This window comes from Ceratotherium simum, chromosome 1 (genome assembly GCF_057802395.1).
Source record: "Ceratotherium simum simum isolate JZ-2026a chromosome 1, ASM5780239v1, whole genome shotgun sequence".
Classification (NCBI taxonomy): Eukaryota; Metazoa; Chordata; class Mammalia; order Perissodactyla; family Rhinocerotidae; genus Ceratotherium; species Ceratotherium simum.
Window position 1 is genome coordinate 7,583,882 of NC_141900.1, and position 26,770 is coordinate 7,610,651.

The following is a 26,770-nucleotide window of genomic DNA, read 5'->3' on the forward strand; positions in this document are numbered from 1 at the left end:
TGATACACGCTGTCCCCTGGAGCTGGTCAAGGAACTGCCTTTCTGCTTCTTCCTCTGTCCCGTCTGCCTGTGGGCTCAGACCTAGACTGGGTGGCTCTGGGGACCCCACCATGGGGGCCTCCACTTTCTCCCAAGCCCCCTGCTCCTCTGCCTCCGCCCTCCCAATGGGCAAGGCCGGCTTGCCCACCTGCACCTGAGTCCCATTAGTGCCTCTTTGCCCCTCCCCTCCGCTCCTTTCCTCTGCCAACATTTGGTGACATGTGAGTGACAGGAATTGTGGGAGGGGGACAATGCAAAGCTAAAATTTGTGATCATCGAGTAGGAAAGAGGGCCCCCTCAGCTGTGTCACCAAAGCTGTAGGAAGACGCTTGTCAAGAATTTTACAGAACAGGCAGACAAGACTGTGGTGGTGCCTCAGCTCTTGGGCTGGATGCTGGAGAGGCAGGCAGCTCACAGACCAGTGACGGATGCCTCCTGGTTCTCTCACACTCTCAGAACCTATGCTTCCACAAACCTAGTGACTCTGATTCTTCCAAGGAAGGCCATCAACCTGCTGTCAATATGTCCAGAGTATTCTACGAAGCTAATACTGAAACAAAAACAGGACTTTGATTTCTAGGTGCCTCTTGTCTTCCGTGGCCCACTGCTGGGTGTCTGTTGGCTGGGCCCAGTGTGACAGGAGCATTCTGATGGCAGGTTGGCAGCATGCCAGGTATCTGGGAGAAATGTGTAGGGACTGTGGCCAGTCATTTCCAGGGAAGATTTGGCTTTTTCAGGTCCCTCCAGCCGTGTGGGGAAGGCTGGGGCCTGTTCAAATCCACCGGCTTCCCACTAATTCCCTGGTTGGCTGCAAGTGCCGTTCTGTTCATTGAATTGTTAAATGCATCTCTTTAATTTGACTGAGCTGCCTTCAGCTGCCAAACACAGCTCCAACCAGCCGCTGCATTCCATGAGCTAACTGCATCCCACGTTAGGGTGAGTCGGGAGACACTGAGAGAGCATCTGAAAGGAGAATTGTTTCTTTACCTGTCCAACCTTTAATGAACATCATTTTGCTTCAACATCAGTTTACCAGGCCTTCTGGGCCCTGGACTAGCTGCTCCACTCCCCTGTGTTTCCCTCCTGGGAAGCAACAGTCAATTCCTCCTGGGAATTGAAAACCCTACTCTGGAAGACAATTTCCTTTGCTTTGGAGATTTACATAGAGGGTATTTCTCCAAGTTCTTTTTGTTATTATATAACACATTTCTTTTTTGCTTTAAAGAAAGGTAGAACATGTTTAATGTTTGTGTGTAAGAGATTTATGGTGCAGGATATTCTTATTTCTCTTTTTCCTTGAACTTTGGTGGCACACCTCCTAAAATCTGACCAGGAAAAGATCTGGTGTCTAAATTACCAACCCTCAGCAAGATATAGCATGAGGGCCAATGACAGATAAATCCCTCCCCCTACCAAACCTCCCCACTTATTATGTAGTTTTGGGAGATAGGGGCTCAGGAGGAACCTGCCTTCTGGCTGGGAGGTGGCTGCAGCCCTGGACAGCTGAGAGGCCATCCAGGTACGTGTGTTTCACTGTTCAGCTCACTTGGTGCCCTGGGGTCAATACTGACCCCTTGGCTTTCTATATAGAGCAAGGAGCCAACTCTTGGTCAAGAGGATCAATATCATGTGATCTCTAGTCAAATTCACCCTTAATAAATAAGTCCAGAGAGCAATTTTTTTTTTTAACTTACGGCCCAGGTAGGACTAGGGGGAGGGGCGATAGGTGCTAGACCCACCTTTCCCTTTCAGAGCCTCTTCCAATAACAAGAGCCCCTCCCCCACTTCTGTTTTTGGGTCAAGCATGCTGAAGGCATGCTGTTCAAAACACGTCATTTTTGTGAGCAGTCAAGGTTCATGATGGATGACATTGTGTCCACATTTGATAGAAACCCTTTGTGGGTATGGTATATGGTAGGATCACTTAGGAACTGTTGTACAAAATAAAATGAAGATAATCCACTAATTATTTCAGTAAGTGAAGTGCTACAAAGATGAAGGTGCACGGACATTTTCATACTGATGACCTGGAGACAGACATCCTCCGGTCCTCATTGGCTTCTGTTTAGTAAGCCCTGAAAGGAAACGCGATAAAAGGTGTCAGTTTTCTCCAAGAACGCTCCTAACCTTTATATGAAGCTTTTAAATTGTAGACTTAAGGTCTTGTATAAATGTTAAAAATTTAGATAAATGACAAAAGGAAGGCCTTTCAGTGTGCTCATGTAAACAGAGCTGTAAGGTGGAAAATTCCATCTAACTGATCCCAATCAAATTACCACTGTGGTTCTCTTACTGTTTCTCTTTTTCTCCTTTCTTACATGAAAGCTATGATCACCTGCACTTTATAATACTTTATCTTTATGAAAGTGTCTCTCTATTCACATCTTATTTCACTAGATGTGTTCATAAACTCCAAGAGAACAACAAGAGGAGGGAGATTATGGAAATCTCCACAGGACTGATGATGAGCTGAGATCCAGAAACACTGGGGGGATTGCCAAGGTGATTTAGTCAGTTGATGGAAGGGCCTGGATCATTACTTGATGAGAGATGCTGAGATGCGCAAGGTGACAAGAAAGCATGTGCTGGGGGGAGTGGTGGATGCGACAGGGTGCTTGCTTCGGAGAGGAGAACACTTAGGGGCTATGTGTCCTTCAGGGCTCTGTGGTTGCAAGTCACATAAATGGGCTCTGGTTTTGTTTTAAAAAAATCAATGGAAGGCTACTGAGTAGCTCACAAAATTGAGTAAAGAGCTGAGTAACTTAACCACACAAGGGACAAACCCTTGGCAGCCTGGGCAGGCAATTGCAAATTATCTCCAGCTACCTTCTGCTCTCTCACCTTCCCTGCCTTCTCCCGGCATTTATTCAGCATGTACCACGTTCCAGGCAGTACTGCGGGGGATCAGACAATGAATGAACCATAAAATGCTCTCTTTCAGGGAGTGTGTATGTCAGGTAGTGGTAAGTGCTAAGATGGAGGATAATCAGGGTAATAGTGGGGAGGGTTACAGTGAGGGGTGTGGCCTCCAGAAGGATGGCCAAGGATGGGCTCTCTGACAAGGTTTGAACAGAGACCTGGAAGCAGTGAGGGAGAAGCTGTGTGGATGTGTGGCCGAGAGTGTTGGAGAGGGACAGCAAGTGTTCAGGCCTTCCAGCAGGGCTGATGTTGGTTTGTGGGAGGCACTGAAAGACCAGTGCAGTGGGCAACATAGGAAGCAAGGGGGCTCGCTGGAGATAGAAAAAAGCCCGTGGGGTCTTGGGAAAGGCAGATTCTGCAGAGCCCCGAAGGCTAAGGGAGGGACTTTGCTTTCGCTGTAAGTTAGATGGAAAGACAAAGGAGGATTGAGCAGACAAGCGACGAGATCTGGACTATGTCTCTAAATGATATCTCTGCTTGCAGCATGCATAACTGACTTCAGGAGACCCTTGTGGCCCTATTTCAATAGTCCAGGTGAGAGAAGATGAGGGCTTGGGCTTCAGTGGTGGGATGCAGATGGTGATGATCAGTTGGATTAGGGAGGAAGTATTTTGAAGGAAATAAGAGGTTTCTGGAAACCAAGAGACAGAGCTCAATTAGGGCTCTTGCTGCCCCTCTATTCCCTGAGCCGATGCCAAGCACAATTCCGGGACTGCATAGACACCTTCTGGCCTTGTGCCTAGGGTGGGATTTTTTTGCACAACCACACACTGTCCTGTTCATTGGCTGAAGGGCTGGACATCAAGGGTTGGGCCTTCCGCCAATTTAAGCTCTGTGAGGAGAACTAGAAAACTGTGTCAAAAGGTGGGAGGAAGTGCTCTGACCCCCTTTGTCTTTCTCCTTCAGGCAGATGGAGTGGACCCGTGGGTCACCTTCCTTAAAACTCCCATTCCTCACATGAGGCCTGGAGGGGCAAGGTTCTTTTTCTCGTCTTGTCTAGAAGAAACACAGGAAATACGCCGTTACAGCTTCAAAAAGACTTTGATAAGAGAACTCCCTTGTGTTACATTTTCTTTTTTCCTACTATTGGTCTATTTTATGAAAAAGTGCCACATAGCTCTTGACGCCACTTAAAAAGAATAAAAACAATTACGGTTTCAATCTACTTCCAAAGGGAAGGGACCAAAATTACGTGGTGTTACTCAAAATTCTCAGGGATTTCCCAAATGGTTTCATGAGTAGGAAGATTATAGACCAGTGAGCTAGGTGTTGACACAGGAAAATCTATCACAGATTATTGAGGATGGAGCTGAAAACACCCAAGAGGAAGAAGTGGTCATAAGGAGATGGTCGCCATTCAACCATAGATTGGCTTAAAGTTCCATTTTTCTACTGTGTTTTGTACTATTTCACAGAGCCCAGAGGAAAATAATGGTGTCTGACTTTTTAAATGCATGATGATTTACTCATGTGCTCATACAGTGCATTCAGGTCCTCCTATGTGCCAGGCTCTGTGCTAGGAGCTTGGTTTAGAGACAAAACCACGCCAGTGTCTGCCTGGATGGCATGTACGGTGCATTTGCGTGATGACTAGTTTTAATATATTTGTAGTGAGTTTAAGTTATAAAATATATAGGCTTTCAGCAGCTTTGTAACAAAATCAAAATCCAAGATGAGCAAGTAACACTCTGATTTCCCCCACATCTCCAGGCTTCTTGACAATGTGACCAACTTCCAATTGTGCTCTGTGCTCAGGAAGCCCAGCTTGCTCTTGACTGGTCTGCCTCAATCTGGCTGAAAGAGGCATTACCTTCTGCTCTTCTGCTGGGTGCTTCTCCTCACTCCATCACCTCCCAGGGCCAGCCACGTCTCATACATTCACCCCACTGTGTGTCTTCTTCTAAAGGATCCTCCTGCCCAACTTCCAGGGAGTTAGTCACCTGTTGAACACCTGGGACTCTTCTGCCTACCTCCACCTGAGGGATGTTGTGATCGGCCTGTGTGGGCCTGGGCAGTGGATGGAAAGGGCAGAGGAGGCTGACTGGTTTGTGTGGGGATGCAGAAAATGGAGACACAAAATTATGCCCCATAGACCACTGTCTTAAGTCAGCTCAGGCTGCCATAACAAGACACTACAGACTGGGTGGCTTAAAGAATAGACATTTATTTCTCACAGTTCTGGAGGATGGGGAGTCTGAGATGAAGGTGCCGGCAGATTTTGTTACTGGTGAGATCTTTCTTCCTGGCTTGTAGACAACCACCTTCTGGCTGTATCCTCACATGGTGGGAGCAGAAAGAGAGGGAGAAAGACATGGAGATCAAGATGGAGGAAGGGAGGGAGACAGAGAGAAAGGAGGAGGGAATGATAAAGAGAGAGAGGGAGACAGAGGCGCAGCTTTCTCATGTCTCTTCTTTTTTTTTTTTTTTTAATTTTTTGTTTATTGCAGTAACATTGGTTTATAACATTGTAAAAATTTCAGGTGTACATCATTGTACTTCTATTTCTGCATAGATTACATCATGTTCACCACCCAAATACTAATTGCAACCCATCACCACACACATGTACCAAATTATCCCTTTCACCCTCCTCCCTCCTCCCTTCCCCTCTGGTAACCACCAATCCAATCTCTGTCCCTATGTGTTTGTTTATTGTTGTTATTATCTACTACTTAATGAAGGAAATCATACAGTATTTGACCCTCTCCCTCTGACTTATTTCACTTTGCATTATACCCTCAATGTCCATCCATGATGTCACAAATGGCTGGATTTCATCATTTCTTATGGCTGAGTAGTATTCCATTGTGTACATATACCACAGCTTCTTTATCCATTCGTCCCTTGATGGGCACTTAGGTTGCTTCCAAGTCTTGGCTATTGTGAATAACGCTGCAATGAACACAGGGGTGCATGTACCTTTACAAATTGGTGTTTTCAAGTTCTTTGGGTAAATACCCAGCAGTGGGATGGCTGGATCATATGGTAGTTCTATCCTTGATTTTTTGAGGAATCTCCATACTGTTTTCCATAGTGGCTGCACCAGTTTGCACTCCCACCAGCAGTGTATGAGAGTTCCCTTCTCTCCACAACCTCTCCAACACATATTGTTTCCTGTCTTGTTAATCATAGCCATTCTGACGGGCGTGAGGTGATATCTCATTGTAGTTTTGATTTGCATTTCCCTGATAGTTAATGATTTTGAACATCTTTTCATGTGTCTGTTGGCCATCTGTATATCTTCTTTGGAGAAATGTCTGTTCAGGTCTTTTGCCCATTTTTTAATTGGGTTGGTAGTTTTTTTGTTGGTAAGATGTATGAGTTCTTTATATATTTTGGAGATTAAGCCCTTATCAGAAGTATGGTTTGCAAATATATTCTCCCAATTGTTAGGTTGTCTTTTCGTTTTGTTGATGGTTTCCTTTGCTGTGCAGAAGCTTTTTAGTTTGATGTAGTCCCATTTGTTTATTTTTTCTATTGTTTCTCTTGCCCGGTCAGACGTGGTATTTGAGAAGATGTTGCTAAGACTGATGTCGAAGAGCGTACTGCCTATGTTTTCTTCTAGAAGTTTCACAGTTTCAGGTCTTACATTCAAGTCTTTAATCCATTTGGAGTTAATTTTTGTATATGGTGTAAGGTAAGGGTCTACTTTCATTTTTTTGCATATGGCTATCCAGTTTTCCCAACACCATTTGTTGAAGAGACTTTCTTTTCCCCATTGTATGTTCTTGGCTCTTTTGTCAAAGATTAGCTGTCCATAGATGTGTGGGTTTATTTCTGGGCTTTCGATTCTATTCCATTGATCTGTGTGTCTGTTTTTGTGCCAGTACCATGCTGTTTTGGTTACTACAGCTTTGTAGTATATTTTGAAATCAGGGAGTGTGATACCTCCAGCTTTGTTCTTTTTTCTTAGGATTCCTTTAGCTATTCGAGGTCTTTTGTTGTTCCATATAAATTTTAGGATTCTTTGTTCTATTTCTGTGAAAAATGTTGTTGGAACTTTGATAGGGATTGCATTGAATCTATAGATGGCTTTAGGAAGTATGGACATCTTAACTATGTTAAATCTTCCAGTCCAAGAGCACGGAATATCTTTCCATTTCTTTGTGTCTTCTTCAATTTCTTTCAGAAATGTTTTATAGTTTTCTGTGTACAGATCTTTCACCTCTTTGGTTAAGTTTATTCCTAGGTATTTTATTCTTTTTGTTGCAATTGTAAATGGGATGGTATTCTTAATTTCTCTTTCTGCTACTTCGTTGATAGTGTACAGAAATACAACTGATTTTTGTATGTTGATTTTGTATCCTGCAACTTTACCATACTCGTTTATTACTTCTAAAAGTTTTCTGGTGGATTCTTTGGGGTTTTCTATATATAAAATCATGTCATCTGCAAATATTGACAGTTTCACTTCTTCCTTTCCAATTTGGATCCCTTTTATTTCTTTCTCTTGCCTGACTGCTCTGGCTAGGACTTCCAGTACTATGTTAAATAGGAGTGGTGACAGTGGGTATCCTTGTCTGGTTCCTGTTCTTAGAGGGATGGCTTTCAGTTTTTCACCATTGAGGATGATATTAGCTGTGGGTTTCTCATATATGGTCTTTATTATGTTGAGGTACTTTCCTTCTATACCCATTTTATTCAGAGTTTTTATCATAAATGGATGCTGTATCTTGTCAAATGCTTTCTCTGCATCTATTGAGATGATCACGTGATTTTTATTCTTCATTTTATTAATGTGGTGTATTACGTTGATTGATTTGCGAATGTTAAACCATCCCTGCATCCCTGGAATAAATCCCACTTGATCATGGTGTATAATCTTTTTAACGTATTGTTGTATGCGATTTGCTAGTATTTTATTGAGGATTTTTGCATCAATGTTCATCAGTGATATTGGCCTGTAATTTTCTTTTTTTGTGTTGTCCTTGTCTGGTTTTGGTATCAGGGTAATGTCAGCTTCGTAGAATGAGTTAGGGAGCTTCCCCCCCTCCTCAATTTTTTGGAAGAGTTTGAGAAGGATGGGTATTAAGTCTTCTTTGAATGTTTGGTAGAATTCACCAGGGAAGCCGTCTGGTCCTGGACTTTTATTTTTGGGGAGGTTTGTGATTACTGTTTTGATCTCCTTACTGGTGATTGGTCTACTCAAATTCTCTACTTCTTCTTGATCTAGTTTTGGAAGGTTGTATGATTCTAAGAATTTATCCATTTCTTCCAGATTGTCGAATTGGTTGGCATATAGCTTTTCATAGTATTCTCTTATAATCTTTTGTATTTCTGAGGTGTCTGTTGTAACCTCTCCTCTTTCATTTCTGATTTTACTTATTTGTGCCTTCTCTCTTTTTTTCTTGGTGAGTCTAGCTAAAGGTTTGTCAATTTTGTTGATCTTTTCAAAGAACCAGCTCTTGGTTTTATTAATTTTTTCTATTGTTTTTTTGGTCTCTATTTCATTTATTTCTGCTCTGATTTTTATGATTTCCCTTCTTCCACTGATTTTGGGCTTTGTTTGTTCTTCTTTTTCCAGTTCCTTCAGGTGCATTGTTAGATTGTTTATTTGAGATTTTTCTTGTTTGTTTAGATAGGCCTGTATCGCTATAAACTTCCCTCTTAGAACTGCTTTTGCTGTATCCCATAAATTCTGGCATGTCGTATTTTCATTTTCATTTGTCTCCAGGTATTTTTTGATTTCTTCTTTGATTTCTTCGTTAACCCAGTCATTGTTCAGTAGCATTTTGTTTAATCTCCACGTATTTGTGGCTTTTCTGATTTTCTTCCTATAGTTGATTTTTAGTTTCATACCGTTGTGGTCAGAAAAGATGCTTGGTATTATTTCAATCTTCTTAAATTTATGGAGACTTGTTTTGTGGCCTAATATGTGATCAATCCTGGAGAATGTTCCATGTGCCTTTGAAAAGAACGTGTATTCTTCGGTTTTTGGATGGAATGCTCTGTATATATCTACTAGGTCCATCTGTTTTAGTGTGTCGTTTAAGGCCAATGTTTCCTTATTGATCTTCTGTTTGGATGATCTATCCGTTGGTGTAAGTGGTGTGTTAAAGTCCCCTACTATTATTGTGTTACTATTTCTGTTTTTATGTCTGTTAATAATTGCTTTATATATTTAGGTGCACCTACATTGGGTGCGTAGATATTTACAAGTGTTATATCCTCTTGTTGGATTGTTCCCTTGATCATTATGTAATGCCCTTGTCTCTTTTTACAGTTTTTGTTTTAAAGTCTATTTTGTCTGATATGAGTACTGCTACCCCAGCTTTCTTTTCATTGCCATTTGCGTGGAGTATCTTTTTCCATCCCTTCACTTTCAGTTTGTGAGTGTCTTTAGGTCTGAAGTGTGTCTCTTGTATGCAGCATATATATGGGTCTTGTTTTTTATCCAGTCAGCCACCCTATGCCTTTTAATTGGAGCATTTAGTCCATTGACGTTTAAAGTAGCTATTGATAAGTATGTACTTACTGCCATTTTTTAACTTTTTTTTTTTTTTCTCAGTGTTTTAGTAGTCCTTCTCTGTTCCTTTCTTCTTCTATACAGAATTGATGGTCACTTTAGTTTGACCTCTGTCTGAAAGCTGTACTCTTTAACTCCCCTCCTCCCTCATGTTTTTGATATCATATCTAACCTCTTTGTTGTGCATTTGTATCCATTACGTTCTAATCATGGAAATAGATAATTTTTCCTATTTGTGGTCTTTTCTTTTCTTTTCCCCTTAAATCAGTCCCTTTAACATTTCTTGTAGCACTGGTTTCTTGGTGACAAACTCCTTTAATTTTTGCTTATCTGGGAAAATTTTGATCTCTCCTTCCATTTTGAATGATAACCTTGCTGGGTAGAGTATTCTTGGCTGTAAGTTTTTTCCTTTTAGCACTTTAAATATATCGTGCCATTCTCTTCTAGCCTGTAAGGTTTCTGCAGAGAAGTCAGCTGATAGCCTTATGGGGTTTCCTTTGTAAGTAACTTGACATTCTCTTGCGGCTTTTAGGATTCTCTCTTTATCTTTAATTCTGGACATTTTGATTATGATGTGTCTTGGTGTGGGCCTCTTTGGGTTTATCTTGTTTGGGGCTCTCTGTGCTTCCTGTACCTGGATGTCTGTTTCCTTCCTTAGGTTAGGGAAGTTTTCATCTATTATTTCTTGAAATAGATTCTCTGCCCCCTTGTCTCGCTCTTCTCCTTCCGGGACACCTATAACACGGATGTTAGTGCGCTTGATGTTGTCCCAGAGGTCCCTTAGACTGTCCTCAGTCTTTTTAATTCTTTTCTCTTTTACCTGTTCACCTTGGGTAATTTCTTCTAGTCTTTCGTCCAGCTCACAGATCCGTTCTTCTGTATCCTCTACTCTGCTTTTGAGTCCCTCTAATGAATTTTTCATGTCCAGTATTGTATTCTTCATTTCTGATTGGTTCTTTTTTATATCTTCCATTTCTTTGTTGACATTCTCACTGAGTTCATCTATTCTTCTCCCCAGATCAGTGAGCATCCTTAACACTCTTAGTTTGAACTCTCTGTCAGGTAGGTTGTTCATTTCTGTTTCACTTAGTTCCTTTTCTGGGGTTTTGTCCTGTTCCCTTACTTGGAATGTATTCTTTTGCCTCTTCATTTTGCCTCTTTCCCTGTGCTTGTGTCTACGTATTAGGTAGGTCAGCTACGTTTCCTGCTCTTGGATAGGTGACTTTATGTAACTGATGGCTTAGGAGGCTTCCAGTGTGCTTCCCTCAGTTCTCAAAGTTCCAGGGGTGACCCCTTGTGGGCTACGTGTATCCTTCTGTTGTGGCCTGTTTGCTCTCCCTGTAGGCGCCCAGGGAGGCTGAGTTATGCTCCTGGCCAGCTGTTGTAATGCTCAGCTGCTTGTAGTTGTTGTGGGCCCTTCAGTCTCTTTATCAGGTGTGGGGATCCCCAGCACAGTTGGCTGCAAGTTCTAATACCACATTTGTGTTGCAGTATTTCTTTTAAGTGAGTAGGCCCCCACCGTGGCAGGTTGTTAGGCTCAGGGCCTTACAATTGCTTAAGCCTCTAGCCTATTAGGTGTCTTGTCAGCTCTCTGAGGATTGCAGCTGGGTGGGGCTGGCCTCAGGCACAGGAGCACCCAATTGTATCAGGTTTTGGAAGGTGGAGCAAACCTCCTATGTGGGTCTTTGAGAAGTACAAGTCTTCTGCGGCTGAGAAGCCCTGCCGCCCACAGGTCCACACACACAGTCAACACAGTCCTGCCCCGTGTGAGTGCCCCGACCTCCCCAAGCGGACCCAGTCTCTCCACGGCAGGAGCCCCACACACTCTGCCACCACCCCACACTCTCCACCCGCTCCTTGTGCACACCCTGCCCCGCTCAAGTCGGCTCAGTTGCCAGGCTGCAGAGAATCCAGTCACCAATCTATGCAGGCCCACACGTTGCCTGAGGGCTTGTTGTTGGGTGGGGCCAGTCTCTAGGGTGGGCTGCCTGCCCTGGCTGAGCTGGATGAAATCGGTGCTCTAGCGGGTGGAGCAGACCCTGGGCTAGCAGGCCTCAGGGAGAACTCCAATGGTGTCTGTGTCAGCACGCTCACACCAGGCCACAACAATGGCCGCTGCCAATGTCCCAGTCCCTGGAGAGGTCTCACCCCTCACCGAGATGCACTCAGGGCCTATTAGGTGAGTCTCTTGTCACCAAAGCACAGTACACCTTTCTTTCTGGTGATTTTAGGGTGCTTCCTGAAACGGGTGAGTTTGCGCGCGGGCCCTTTAAGAGCCAGTTTTAGTTTCTTTGTGAACCGGGTTTTCTGGGGGTATTCCCCAGTGTTTTAGTAGCAGGCAGAGTCAGGTATTATGCCGCTGGTGTCGATTGTGCTGGGTCCACACAATGCCCACAGCGGGGGCGCTCCCCGGCTCAGGGGCCCGTGCCTCCAGGGAGGCTGCGTACCTGTGAGCTGCTCCCGGCGGCCGTGACGCTGGCGGCTTGTGAAGGCGGCGTTCTTCCTCTCCAGAAGGGAGTCTCTGCCTCTTCCACCTCAGTTAGGATTGTCCGTTGTTGCAGGAGTTCCTCTCATCCAGTTTTCAGTTCTGTCTCAGGGGTAATTTTTCCACGAGTAGTTGTAAATTGGCTGTGTCCGCGGGAGGAGGTGAGTTCCGAGTCTGCTTACGCCGCCATCTTCCTCACTTTCTCCCCTCATGTCTCTTCTTATAAGGGCATTAATTCCAGTCATGAGGGCTCCACTCTCATGATCTAATTACCGCCAAGGACCTCACCTCCTAATGCCATCACACTGGAGATTAGGGTTTCAATATACGAATTTAAGGTGAACACAAACATTCAGTTCATAGCAACCACCAACAAACTCACTAGCAGAGCCCCCGGTACAAGCATTGCAAATAAGAGCAGGATGATTTGGAGGGATCTGACAAAGAGGTTGAATGCATCATTGAGCAGGTAGAGAAGTATTTTTGGAGAGCAGATCCTTCTTGCCTACCTCCTAACCACTGAAAATTGTTGGAAGCCTAGCCTACCAAATGAAAGGTTTATTTCTTGAAACTTCTTTCAGGACTAATGTCAATCTTCATTTATATATTACTTAATTCCCATATGGCCATTCTGTTTTGGAGGAAATTATATGACCAACATTTATGCAATCAATTTCAGAGTAATGACACGTGGTGCAAGGAGGCTCCATTGCAATTTGTTAAAGCAGTTTCAGGCCCCATGCAGTGTTTCATCTCAGTCTATATATATCCAGATAATTGCTCACTGTGAAGTGAACTTAACAAAAGGTGTGTTGTCAGCTTTCCCAATTACTGTGTCCATCTGCTTTTGTTTTTGAATTAAATTTTGCCTGTGGTAGCACACTGTACAGCAAATGTCTCTTCCTGGCCTGTTCTGTTTTCTTTGATTGATATTATTTTTAGTTCAGCGTGTGCATAATGAGAATGAGGAAATAAAGAGATGTCTGATGATGAGGCTTAATGAGGGAGATTTTGAGAGTGAGTTTGATGGTTCCCTGAACTCTGTAGGTTGTGTAGTTGAAGTTGAAAACAGTGAACAGTATATAAAAAAAGAGCTAACTGAGTGCCTGCTGTAACAGAGACACTGTGTTAGGGGTTTACTTCTTCATCTCACGGGAACCTCCCCTTGGTCTCCTAGGACAGGCATTGACATCTTTGGCAGAGAAGGAAACTGACCCAGAGCAATCATGCACTCAAAAGTGTTGGTCTATGTAAGTGTGGATTGGGTGTGTGTGTGTGTGCAGCTGTGTCCATGTGTATGTGGGTGCATGTGTAATTGTGTGCATGCAAGGATGTGTGTGCATGTGTGTATATGTGTGTGGGGCTGTCAGGTACTTAAATTAGCATGGCTGCAGATAAGCAGAGCGTACACAAAAGGAATAGTAAAAGCTAGTGCTTCCTGGGAGAGCATTTTCCAGTTTGTGGACACTCTGAGGATCAGAAAAAACCCATTAGAAGATGAGAGAAGGCACCAGAAACCAGAAGCGAAGCCTACTATGTGATCAGTTATAATGAGATGTGAGTCTTGGTGTGAGGAGAGGAGCCTACATTACAGTTAGCAGAGATCATGGCTGGGATGGAGACCTTGAGATCAACAAGAGGGTTTGCAAGGCTGGGTTCACAGCTAAAAATTATGAAAAAGAATCATTAATTTTTTTTTCCTCCTACTTCACAGGCTGTCTCTTCTCAGTCATTCTCCTCTTCCTGACCTCTAAACATTAGAAACCTCAGGGCCCTGTCCGTGGACCCCTGCCCTTCTCTATTCTCACTCCCTGAGAGATCCTAACCTTTCCCACAGGTATAAACAAGTGATGTACTTAAACAGGTGATATGCACCTGGCCAGCCCAGAGCCTCTCCTGAGCTTCAGAGCTCCAGGAGCCTGTGTCCAATTGCCTTTTTGAATCATTAATTTTTGTTTGTCCAGTGGTGCTAAGTTCAAAATATTATGGGGAAAAATCTAGCAATTACGAGGACTAATAGACATAAAATGGACTGTAAGCTGGAAGAAGCATGTGCAGTTGTCTCTGAGCATAGGAACTAGCAACTTCCTGTACTGATGCTGCGGTACCTACCACTGTATCTAGGGCCACAGTAATCTGACCTGTAAATCCGAAGCTAGGGCTGCATCATACAAAGCTGTGGAAATCGTAAACACAGAGCAGAAAGCGTCAGCTTTGCAGTGCGTGTCCCTCATCTTCAGTGGCGATGCTTGCCCTGTGAAGGAAGATGCTTGTCCATGAAGCTGAAGATGATGCTGCTGGACGCACGGCCACTCTTCCAAGTGTGCCTGAAGCTTGCTCTCTGACGACGGTAGCCTGGGGAGTGAGGAGGACAGCTCAGAGGTCCCAAAGCCTGGTGGGCTGAATTCTAATACCAAGCTCAGAGTTGACCGGCACGTGTCTTTGCAGGAAATAGGGACATTTTATTATTATTATTGTTATTTTTTGGTTGATAAGATTTTTTTTTTTTTTGTGAGGAAGATCAGCCCTGAGCTAACATCCGTGCTAATCCTCCTCTTTTTGCTGAGGAAGACCAGCTCTGAGCTAACATCCATTGCCAATCCTCCTCGTTTTTTTCCCCCAAAGCCCCAGTAGATAGTTGTATGTCATAGCTGCACATCCTTCTAGTTGCTGTATGTGGGACGCGGCCTCAGCATGGCTGCAGAAGCGGTGCATCGGTGTGTGCCCGGGATCCGAACCCGGGCCTCCAGTAGCCGAGCGCGCGCACTTAACCGCTAAGCCACGGGGCCGGCCTCAATAAGATTTTTTTTTAATTGCAGTAAACATTGGTTTATAATATTATATAAATTTCAGGTGTACATCATTATATTTCCATTTCTGTGTAGATTATATCATGTTCACCACCCAAAGACTATTTACAATCCATCACCGCACACATGTGCCTAATCACTCCTTTCGCCCTCCTCCTTCTCCCCTTCCCCTCTGCTGACCACCAATCCAGTCTCTGTCTCTATGTGTTTGTTTGTTGTTGTTTTTATCTTCTACTTATGAGTGAGATAATACAGTATTTGACTTTATACCTCTGACTTATTTCACTTACCCTCAAGGTCCATCCATGTTGTCACAAATGGCTAGATTTCATCTTTTTTATGGCTGAGTAGTATTCCATTGTGTATATACACAACATCTTCTTTATCCATTCGTCCCTTGATGGGCACTTAGGTTGTTTCCAAGTCTTGGCTATTGTGAATAATGCTGAAATGAACACAGGGGTGCGTGTATCTTTACACATTCATGTTTTCATTTTCTTTGGATAAATACCCAGCAGTGGAATAGCTGGATGGTATTATAGTTCTATTCTTAATTTTTGCGGAATCTCCATACTGTTTTCCATAGTGGCTGCACCAGTTTGCACTCCCACCAGCAATGTATGAGAGTTCCCTTCTCTCCACATTCTCTCCAACACTTGTTGTTTCCTGTCTTGTTAATTATAGCTATTCTGACGGGCGTGAGGTGATATCTCATTGTAGTTTTGATTTGCATTTCCCTGATAGTTAATGATGTTGAACATCTTTTCATGTGCCTGTTGGCAATCTGTATTTATTCTTTGGAGAAATGTCTGTTCAGATCTTTTCCCCATTTTTTAATTGGGTTGTTAGTTTTTTTGTTGTTGAGATATATGAGTTGTTTATATATTTTGGATATTAACCCCTTATCAGATATAAGGTTTGCAATTATTTTCTCCTAATTGTTAGGTTGCCTTTTTGTTTTGCTGATGGTTTCCTTTGCTGTGCAGAAGGCTTTTAGTTTGTAGTCCCATTTGTTTATTTTTTCTATTGTTCCCCTTGCCCAGTGAGGCATGGTACTTGAAAATATGCTGCTAAGACTGATGTCGAAGAGCATACTGCCTATGTTTTCTTCTAGAAGTTTCATGGTTTCAGGTCTTACATTGAAGCCTTTAATCCATTTTGAGTTAATTTTTGTGTAAGATGTAAGATAATGGTCTGCTTTCATTTTTTTTCATGTGCTTGTGCAGTTTTCCCAACACCATTTATTGAAGAGACTTTCATTTTTCCATTGTATGTTGTTGGCTTCCTTGTCGAAAATTAGCTGTCTGTAGACGTGTGGGTTTATTTCTGGGCTATTGATTCTGTTCCATTGATCTGCGTGTCTGTTTTTGTGCAGTACCATGCTGTTTTGGTTACTATAGCTTTGTAGTACATTTTGAAACCAGGAATGTGATACCTCCAGCTTTGTTCTTTTTTCTCTGGATTCCTTTGGCTATTTGGAGTCTTTTGTTGTCTCTATAAATTTTAGGATTCTTGGTTCTATTTCTGTGAAAAAAGATGTTGGAACTTTGATAGGGATTGCAATGACTCTGTAGATTGCTTTAGGAACTATAGACATTTTAACTATGTTAATTCTTCCAATCCTAGAGCATGGAATACCTTCCCATTTCTTTGTGTCTTCTTCAATTTCTTTCAACAATGTTGTATAGTTTTCAGTGTATAGATCTTTCACCTCTTTGGTTAAGGTTGTTCCTAGGTATTTTATTCTTCGTGTTGCAATTGTAAATGGGATTGTATTCTTAATTTCTCTTTCTGCTACTTCATTGTTAATGTATAGAAACACAACTGATTTTTGTATGTTGATTTTGTATCCTGCAACTTTACTATATTCATTTATTATTTCTAAAAGTTTGTTTTGGTGGATTCTTTAGGGTTTTCTATATATAAAATCATGTCATCTGTGAACAGTGACAGTTTCACTTCTTCCTTTCCAATTTGAATCTGTTTTATTTCTTTTTCTTGCCTGTTTGCTCTGCCTAAGACTTCCAATACTATGTTAAATAAGAGTGGTGAGAGTGGGCATCCTTGTCTTGTTCCTGTTCTTAGAGGGATAGCTTTCAGTTTTTCACCATTGAGAATGATATTAGCTGTGGGTTTGTCATATATGGCCTTTATTATGTTGAGGTACTTTCCTTCTATACTCATTTTATTCAGAACGTTTATCATAAATGGATGCCGTATCTTGTCAAATGCTTTCTCTGCATTGATTGAGATGATCTTGTGATTTTTATTCTTCATTTATTAATGTGGTGTATCACGTTGATTGATTTGCAGATGTTGAACCATTGCTGCATCCCTGGAATAAATCCCACTTGATCATGGTGGATGATCTTTTTAATATATTATTGTATTCTATTTGCTAGTTGGGTATTTTTGCATCTATGTTCATCAGTGATATTGGCCTGTAATTTTCTATCTTTGTGTTGTCCTTGTCTCCTTTTGGTATCAGGATAAGGTTGGCTTCATAGAATGAGTTAGGAAGCTTCCCCTCTTCTTCAAATTTTTGGAAGATTTTGAGAAAGATAGGTATTAAGTCTTCTTTGAATGTTTGGTAGAATTTACCAGGGAAGCCATCTGGTCCTGGACTTTTATTTTTGGGGAGGTTTTTGATTACTGTTTTGATCTCCTTACTGGTGATTGGTCTATTCAAATTCTCTATTTCTTCTTGATTCAGTTTTGGAAGGTTGTATGATTCTAAGAATTAATCCATTTCTTCTAGATTATCCTATTTATTGGCATATAGCTTTTCATAGTATTCTCTTATAATCTTTTGTATTTCTGAGATATCTCTTGTAATTTCTCCTCTTTCATTTCTGATTTTATTTATTTGAGACTTCTCTCTTTTTTTTTCTTGGTGAGTCTAGCTAAAGGCTTGTTAATTTTGTTTATCTTTTCAAAGAACCAGCTCTTAGTTTCATTGATTTTTTCTATTGTTTGTTTAGTCTCTATTTCATTTATTTCTGCTCTGATTTTTATGATTTCCCTTCTTCCACTGATTTTGGGCTTTGTTTGTTCTTCTTTTTCCAGTTCCTTTAGGTGCACTGTTAAATTGTTTATTTGAGATTTTTCTTGTTTGTTGAGGTAGGCCTGTATTGCTGTAAACTTCCCTCTTAGAGCCACTTTTGCTGCATCTCATAAATTCTGGCATGTCATATTTTCATTTGTTTCCAGGTATTTAGGTTTTCTCCTTTGACTTCTTCATTGACCCAATCATTGTCCAGTAGCATTTTGTTTAACCTCCACATATTTGTGGTTTTCTGATTTTCTTCCTGTAGTTGATTGCTAGTTTCATATTTTTGTGGTTAGAAAAGATGCTTGGTATTATTTCAGTCTTCTTAAATTTATTGAGACTTGTTCTGTGGCCTAATATGTGATCAACCCTGTAGAATGTTCCATGTGCATTTGAGAAGAATGTGTATTCTTTGGTTTTTGGGTGGAATGTTCCGTACATATCGACTAAGTTCATCTGGTCTAATATGCTTTTTAAGGCCAATATTTCCTTATTGGTCTTATGTTTGGATGATCTATCCATTGGGGAAGTGGAGTGTTCAAGTCCCCTACTATTACGGTGTTACTGTCTATTTCTCTTTTACGTCTGTTAATAATTGCTTTATATATTTAAGTGCTCCTATGTTAGGTGCATAGATATTTACAAGTATTATATCCTCTTGTTGGATTGTTCCCTTTACCATGTGTTGCATTTCTTTGTCTCTTTTTACAGTTTTTGTTTTAAAGTCTATTTTGTCTGATATGAGTATTGCTACCCCAGCTTTCTTTCCATTTCCATTTGCTTGGAGTATATTTTTCCATCTCTTCATGTTCAGTTTGTGATTGTCTTTAGGTCTGAAGTGTGTCTCTTGTATGCAGCATATATATGCGTCTTGTTTTTTTATCCAATCAGCCACCCTATGCCTTTTGATTGGAGCATTTAGTCCATTGATATTTAAAGTAGCTATTGATAAGTATGTACTTATTGCCATTGTGTTAACTTTTTTTTTTGGTGTTTTAGTAGCTCTTCTCTGTTCCTTTCTTCTTCTCTTGCTCTCTTCCTTTGTGGTATGATGGCTTTCTTTAGTATTGTGTTTGGCTTCCTTTCTCTTAATTTTGTATGTATTTATTATAGGTTTCTGGTTTGTGATTACCATGAGGTTCATATGTAATAACCTACATATATAGCAATTATATTAAGTTGATGGTCTCTTTAGTTTGACCTCTTTCTAAAAGCTCTACTCTTTTAGTCACCTCCTCCCACATTTTATGTTTTTGATATCATATCTAACCTCTTTTTTTGTGTGTATGTATCCGTTACCCTCTTATCATGGAAATAGATAATTTTAGTACTTTTGTCTTTTGACCTTCATATTATCTTCATATTTGGTTGATCTTCTATCTTTACTGTATTTTTGCCTTTTCCTGTGATTTTATTGCTTTTTTTTTTTATAATTTTCTTAATCCTATTTGTGGTCTTCTCTTTCCCACTTAAATAATTCCCTTTAGCATTTCTTGTAAGTCTGGTTTCTTGGTAATAAACTCCTTTAATTTCTTCTTGTTTGGGAAACTCTTTATCTCCCCATCCATTCTGAATGATAACCTTGCTGGGTAGAGTATTCTTGGCTGTAGATTTTTTCCTTTAGCACTTTAAATATATGGTGCCACTCCCTTCTAGCCTGTAAGGTTTCTGCTGAGAAGTCAGCTGATAGCCTTATGGGGTTTCCTTTGTATGTAACTTGCTTCCTCTCTCTTGCAGCTTTTAGGATTCTCTCTTTATCTTTAATTCTGGACATTTTAATTATAATGTGTCTAGGCCTCTTTGGGTTTATCTTGTTTGGTGCTCTCTGTACTTCCTGTACCTGGATGTCTGTTTCCTTCCTTAGCTTAGGAAAGTTTTCAGCTATTATTTCTTCAAATATTTCTTCTCTGCCCCTTTGTCTCCTTCATCTCCTTCTGGGACACCTATAATATGAATCTTAGTACACTTGATATTGTCCCAGAGGTTCTCATTCTTTTTAATTCTTTTTTCTTTTATGTGTTCAGCTTGGGTAATTTCCTCTAGTCTTTTATCCAGCTTGCTGATCCATTGTTCTGTATCACCTACTCTGCTATTGAGTCCCTCTAGTGAATTTTTCATTTCCAGCATTGTATTCTTCATTTCTGATTGGTTATTTTTTATATTTTCCAATTCTTTGTTGACATTCTCACTGAGTTTATCTATTCTTCTCCCAAGATGAGTGAGCATCCTTTTGAATTTTTATTTGAACTCTTTGTTGAGTATATTATTTATTTCTGTTTCATTTAGTTCTTTTTCTGGGGTTTTGTCCTGTTCCCTTACTTGGGACATATTCCTTTGCCTCCTCATTTTGTCTCTTTCTCTGTGCTTATATCTATGTATTAGGTAGGTCAGTTACATCTCCTGATCTTGGAGAGGCAGCCTTATGTAAGAGATGGCTTATGAGGCCTAGCAATGTAGTTCCCTCTCATCACCAATTCCAAATATTCCAGGAGTGACCCCTCTCAGGGATACTTGTGTCTCTCTGTTGTGGCAGGGTTGTTCTTGCTGTAGGTGCCCAGGGAGGCTAGGCTGTCCCCCTAGCCAGCTGGTTGTAGTGCTCAGCTGAGTGTGGCTGCTGTGGACACTTCAGTCACTTTATCAGGTATGGGGACCCCCAGCTCAGTTGGCTGCAAAGTCTAATAGCACATTCCTATTGCAATTTTTCTGTGAAGTGAGTAGGCCCCCAACATGGCTGGTTGCTAGGCTTAGGGGATTACAATTTGTGTAGGCCTCTGGCCTGCAAGTCTCTTGTCAGCTTTCTCAAGATTGCAGCTGAGTTCGGCTGGCCACAAGCATGGGAGCATCCAATTGTTTCAGGCTTTGGAAGGTGGGGCCGATCCCCTATATGGCTGTTTGAGAAGCACAAGTCTGCAGCTGACAAGCCCCACCACCCACAGGGCCACACACGTCATCAACACAGTCCTGCCCTGTGTGCATGCCCTGACCCCTGAAGCAGACCCAGTCATCCCACTGCAGAGGCCCCACACACTCCACCAATGCCACACACACCCCGCCTGCTCCTCGTGCCCTGCCCCCAGAGGTGGACCCACTGACCCAGCTGCAGAGGATCCAGGCACCCAGCCTACGTAGGACCACAAGTTGCCCGAGGGCTTGCTCTTGGATGGGGCCAGTCCCTAGGGTGGGCTGCCTGCCCTGGCTGAGCTGGATTAAATTGGTGCTCCAGTGGGTGGGGCAGACCCTGGGCCAACAGGCCAGAGGAAGAACTCCAATAGCATCTGTCAATGTCTGCGTTAGCACACCTGTACTAGGTCACAATAATGGTTGTTGCCAATGTCTCAGTCCCTGGAGAGGTCTCACCTCTCACCAAGATGCACCTAGACCCTATCAGGTGCATCTCTTTTCAGCAAAGGACTGTGCACCTTTCTTTCTGGTGATTTTAGGCTGCTTTCCAAAACGGGTGAGTTTGTGCATGGGCCCTTTAACAGTAGAGCTTTTTTCCCTTATGTCTGATAGCTTTTCTGGGGGCATTCCCCATTGTTGTTAGTAGCCAGCAAAGGCAGAGAGTATGACACTTGTCTTGGTTGTGCTGAATACAAAAGATGCTTATAGCGGTAACTCTCCCTTGCTCAGGTCCCCCACTCCTCCAGGGAAGGCTGCATACTTTAGGATTGCTCCTGGGAGGCTGTGAAGCACCACAGCTTGCAAAGGTGGATTTTTTTCTCTCCAGAATGGAATTTCTGCCTCTTCCACCTCAGTCAGACCGTCCCTGATTGTGGGGATTCTTTTTATCCAGTTTTCAGTTCTTTCTCAGGGGTAATTGTTCCAAGAGTAGTTGTCAATTCATTGTGTCCGTGGGAGGAGGTGAGTTCAGGGTCTGCCTGCGCTGCCATCTTGATACCAACCTAGGGACATTTTATTAAATGTTTATGTGCCAGGCACATTTTCTGTACTAAATGTCATTTTCACAACAAGTTTGTGTGATATATGTTAACATATGTTATCATACAGATATATTGTCTTACAGTTGAGAAACTTGGGGCTCAGAGTATTTAAATAAATGAATCTTGTAGGTGACACACTTAGTAAATAGCAGAGACAAGGCTCAAATTGCGTTGGTCCTGCCTCCCAAGCCCTCATCCTGTGCTGCTTCCTCTAGACCCAGATGTTTCCTGGAGGGCAAGTCACACACCTGTTTGTTCCTCTGTCAAGAAGGGCTGATGCCGCAGCTCACCGGGACAATCATGAGGAGGAGGTGAGAAAACGTGGGGGCAGTGGCAGCAGAGCACAAACATGCAGTAGTTGCTCAGCAAAAGTAACTTCTCTCAGTCCATCACTGTTGCCATCTCATAGTCCGCTCACAATTTCACACCCTCTCTCATTCCCTCAAGAACATCTCCAGGGCTAAGAACTGGGGTTCCCCCTATTTCAGGGCCATGTAGAGTCACTCTGTCTCAGAGCGATGGAGCTTTCAGGCCTGGGGTGGGAGATGGGGAACTGAGCGACAGGACGTGTGTGGCCACGTATGAGTCCAGCTCTGCTATGGATTTGCCCTAATGGTGGTGGCACAAGAACTCATGTGTATGTCCACCTAATGGAGCTGATGTAATGAGGCTAGGGTCCCACCCTGCCCCTCTCCTTCAAGGTGCAGGCACTCTGAAGAGGAGAGACAACCCCCGACCCCATACTGGAGAGGGGTCTCCGCCTTAGTGCCCGTTTACGGCCGTGTGCACCATCGCACTGGTCTCCGCCCATGGCTACCAGCAGCTCTCCTGGACCTCAGGTCCCCACACCACTGCTGTGCTCGTTGGCAAAGGCTCCCCCAGCTCAGGCAGGCTGCTCAGAGGACAGTTGGCTGGTTTTGTGTTACTTTGTCCTGCAGACCGGGAGAGGAAAAGTACCACTTAAAACCGTGGCCTTTCTTGACCTTCTCTCCACATACATGGTTTTCTGGACACTAATCCATGTTGCGAGAGATACAAATAAATACGTATTGAGAAGATAATGGTGAAAATGAATCTGTTGGTATTTTCCAATAAAGATATTTATCCCACTGTGTTAAAAAAAAGAAACATGTTGAGTTAAACCCATATTAGGTTAAACCTTTAAATACATTTCAGTACTTAAAATGTCAAAACCCACAACAAAACCCAGAAAAGCTAGAGTGTGTGTGTTTGGGAGGGAGGGTGGAGGCACAGTGTTTCCTTTAACTAAGTAATGTCTGAAAATAAAGGCTTGCCTGGAGCCCTGTGTCCTGGTTTACACAGGACAGGGGGAGTACTGGGGGGCCCCCTCCGGCAGCATCTGCTGTCATTTCCACCCACTCGAGGCAGGCCTGCCCCCTCGCCCGCGTCTTCCTGAGGAGGAAGCCATCCCCCACAGCAGGCTGGTGATGACCCCTTCACTCAGCGTTTTGTCAGGTGTTGGAGCAACTGCTGAGCACGTAACACAGAGCAGAGATGGAAACACCGTCAGTGCCCCTTTTACTTCCCTTGTGTGTTCCCTGAGGCTCTGTTTCTGCCAGCTTTGCCACCCAAATCAACACCAGCAAAAATCTCCCTATTGTCCCGTCACTCTGGCCCTCAACTTGCCCAGCCGATGGTCACTGCATCCATCCCACCATCTCAGTTCTTCCTTCCACAAAGGTGAACATTTCAGTGCACGGCTGTTGCCTGGCGCAGCTTTCCCCCTTCATTTGGTAAATTGCTCCATCGCCACCTTTTCTCCTCTCGAGGAACCATGCCACCTGCCTTAGTGGCTTGGGGCCACCAGCCTAGCAAGGGATGGACAGGCGCCCCGGCAAGGCCAATCCTGTCCCCTTTCCAGAATGTGACTGCCGTGTGCACTGGTTGGAGACGGAGGACGGTGGAGCTGACTCCTTCATCAGCAGTGCCCCGCGTGGCCCCTTCAGGCATCGGTTCACGGTGCCGTGAGCCCGGGAGCTTCCCTGCTCCCGTCCCTGTGCCTGCCCTTTGCTCTGCCTCTTCTGTAGAGGCATCCACTGTTCTTCAAATCTCTTTCCTATTTAAGTTAGTTAAAATGATTTGTGTTGCTGGAAAATCAAGAACATTAAGTAACGGAAACATCAATGAGAATGTTACTTAAATGTAGGTTTTCCCAATTTTTTGCTTGTACCTCTTAAATAAACTTTAATTTCCCCAGCCATCAAATAAATGCCTGCTGTGACAAATACAGACAAGAAGCTTCATGATGAATCCATGCCCTCAGCAGAGTTCAGCCTCCACCCAAAACAAACAGGACGCTGGACGCCAAAGAAGCAGTCACACACGCGCTCGTCAAGTCACTGGCCCTCTGCCCAGGGAGGCCGTGGGCGGCCAGGGGGCCCTCCACAGAAGCTCCTGTCGGAAGGTCAGGCCTGTGGGGACAGGCCCTGCTTCCCTGCATCCCTGTTACGTCCCTTGTAATTGCTACCCCCGATCTCCACAACTTCAGACTGGCCTGACGGTGGCTCTCTTCCTGACTTTATTTCCGTCTTTGTCCAGCTGTCCCACCCTCAGCCTCGTCCGGTCCCGTGTCAGTTTGTCTGGTGCAGCCCAGACAGCCCAGCCCCATCCTACACATGGTCACCAGGTTCCTCCCCGGAAACTCCACAGAATCACAGACATTTCATACCGGAAGGGGCTTAAAGGATCGCAGAGCCTGCTGGCTTGAAAATTATATTTCGCTTTATGACTTTCTTCCCCAAATGTGTTTGCAAAAGCCTAAGGGGCTCCTTGGAATAGTAGGCGCTCCAAGGAGCACAACTTGGAGACAGGGGTCCGTTTCAGCCTCCTCTCCTAAAACGTGAGGAAACGGAGGAGCAGAGAAGTGAAGCGTATGCTCCACATCGGCTAAGTTGGGGGCAGAGCTCAGAGGAACACTCAGGGCTTTTGTTTCCTACCACTTTTTCACTTTTTGTTAATTTAAAAATGATCTCTTGGTCTGTAGAAATTTTCTACCTATATGCTTTTACGTCCCATTTCAGCATTATCCAAAATTTTAACTCAGCGTAACTAAAATAAATCAATTGGCTCTTTCAGGAAAGGGAAGCCAGGTAGGCACTTTTACTGGTCCTCTTTGAGGCCATATCTGAGAAGATTCTAGAAAGTAAAGAAGAGAGAAAGCATGCAGTAGGAAATACATGGCGTGGCACCCATGTGATATGTGCAGCTCTGGAGATGAGGCGCAATGTTTCCCAGTAAAATTACCCCCAGGAAGGGTCCTGGAGGAGATGGGGATCAACACATTTAGAGGTTTCTGGAAATGTTGAGAGGTGAGGGCAGCGAAGGGCAGAGCTTGAGCTGTGAGAATGAGGGGCAGTGTCAGGCGAAGGGTCTGCCAGGCATTCAGTCCTAGGCCATGCGTGAATGCAATGTTTGATGTGGCTGTCAACTTGAGCCTCCCTCCAGAATTCCTGATCTGGTAGGTTTGGGGTGGGGCCCAAGAATTTACATTTCTAACAAGGTCTCCCTCATGCTGATGCATCCGTCTTACTTTGAGAGCCTACTGCTTTATAGTATTCATGATTATATGTTCATTGTGATTCTTACAATCAGTGTATGGTAAGAGTACTGTTCTGTTTTTCACATATTCCCAGAAATTCTGGAAGAATTCTGACAATATTCTGTGAAATTTATTACTGCAGAAATTTGCCACCAAAATGCACTGGTTATCACCAATAAATGGCAATGTTATTGTTTTAATCATAATTATTATTTCTACGTCCTATTGAATTTCAGACCTCAAAGAGATGCAGGAAAAAGATACACACCAATGTCTACTAACAAATATAAATTTGCTTGAAAACCTAATAAAAAGTAATTGGACTTGAGATATAAAAAGAAAAGATGCAAAAAGATAAAAGTTCAAGTTTCAAGCCTCCTCTGACTTTTCCTGGCCCAGTTTATAGACATGCCCTACAGATACAGCGATCCTGCTCCTCCGACCACAAATCAGAGCAGAGTGTGCAGCCTGGCATGGTATATTTCAACCCGCCCTTTTGAGGAAATCAGCAGTCCTGGTTAAACCCACTCCCTTCCGGGCGGCTGCTGGGGCCTCCCTGCTTGCTTCTCCCCTTTCCCTTTTGTGTTGTTTGAGGTCTGGGATCTGTGTCTGAGAGCCCCTTATGGGCCTTCTGCTGTCTGCTCCTTTCCTCGTGGACTCAGCACATCTCAGTGGAGTGGAAGGAGCCTGGGGTGGAGGAGGGTCTTCTGGAGTGGGTGCATGGGAGGGGAGAGGAGGAACCACCTCCCACCTGCCCAAGAGCAGAACGATGAACACAAGTGTGACAGCTGCCTTGCTCCTGGAACCCAAATCACCTGATTGAACATCCTCAGCTCTTAGGTCTCTTGAAGGGGCTCTTTCCTGTCTCCCCAGGAATAATAATGAAACCGAACCTGTGAAGATGGGAGAAGCCTTATGGGCAATTTGGTGGGTCTAGAGCAGAGTCTCTTGCTACTGATTGGTTTTGGGGTATTCTCAACATTGGTTGCATACTAGAGTCTCCTGAGCTGCTTCAAACACATCTGTGCTAGCAACACCTGTGCTAGTTCCAGTGCCAGAGATTCAGATTTGATTGTTCTGGGTGCGTGAGTCATGGGACACAGCATCTTTTTTTAAAACTTTACAGACGATTCTAATGTGCAATGGAGAACTATTGCTGGTTCTTGAAGCATGTCCCCTGGACCAGCTGCATCAGCATCACTTGAGAAGTGAGCAGAAATGCAAATTCTGGGTCTCACCCTAGACACAGTGAATCAGAAGCTCTGGGGGCAGGGGCCAGCTAGCCATGCTTTCATAGATTCCCCAGGTGACTCTGATTTCTGCAGCTGAGAACCACCAATGTGATGAAGGAAGAGTCCTTGTGGGAAGAGAAAATCGTGAAGCGTAAGGAGATATCAGAACAACAAGCAGAATCCTTTGAATGGAAAAAACAAAACAAAACAAAACAAAAACCAAAAAACAACACTTTGACACCGATATTTCCTTGTTTGCTTCAAATAGAA

At 43.3% G+C, this 26,770-nt stretch overlaps 1 long non-coding RNA gene across 1 annotated transcript in view; it reads left to right on the forward strand.

Annotated features, from left to right (window-relative positions):
• Positions 1-25,585, forward strand: part of LOC147918127 (uncharacterized) — a 65,667-nt gene extending 40,082 nt beyond the window's left edge. The window contains exons 2-3 of the long non-coding RNA XR_015553008.1: positions 21,925-22,020; positions 23,928-25,585. This is a non-coding gene — a long non-coding RNA (uncharacterized LOC147918127). The remainder of the gene's footprint in view (positions 1-21,924; positions 22,021-23,927) is intronic.
• The last annotated feature ends 1,185 nt before the right edge of the window (positions 25,586-26,770 follow it).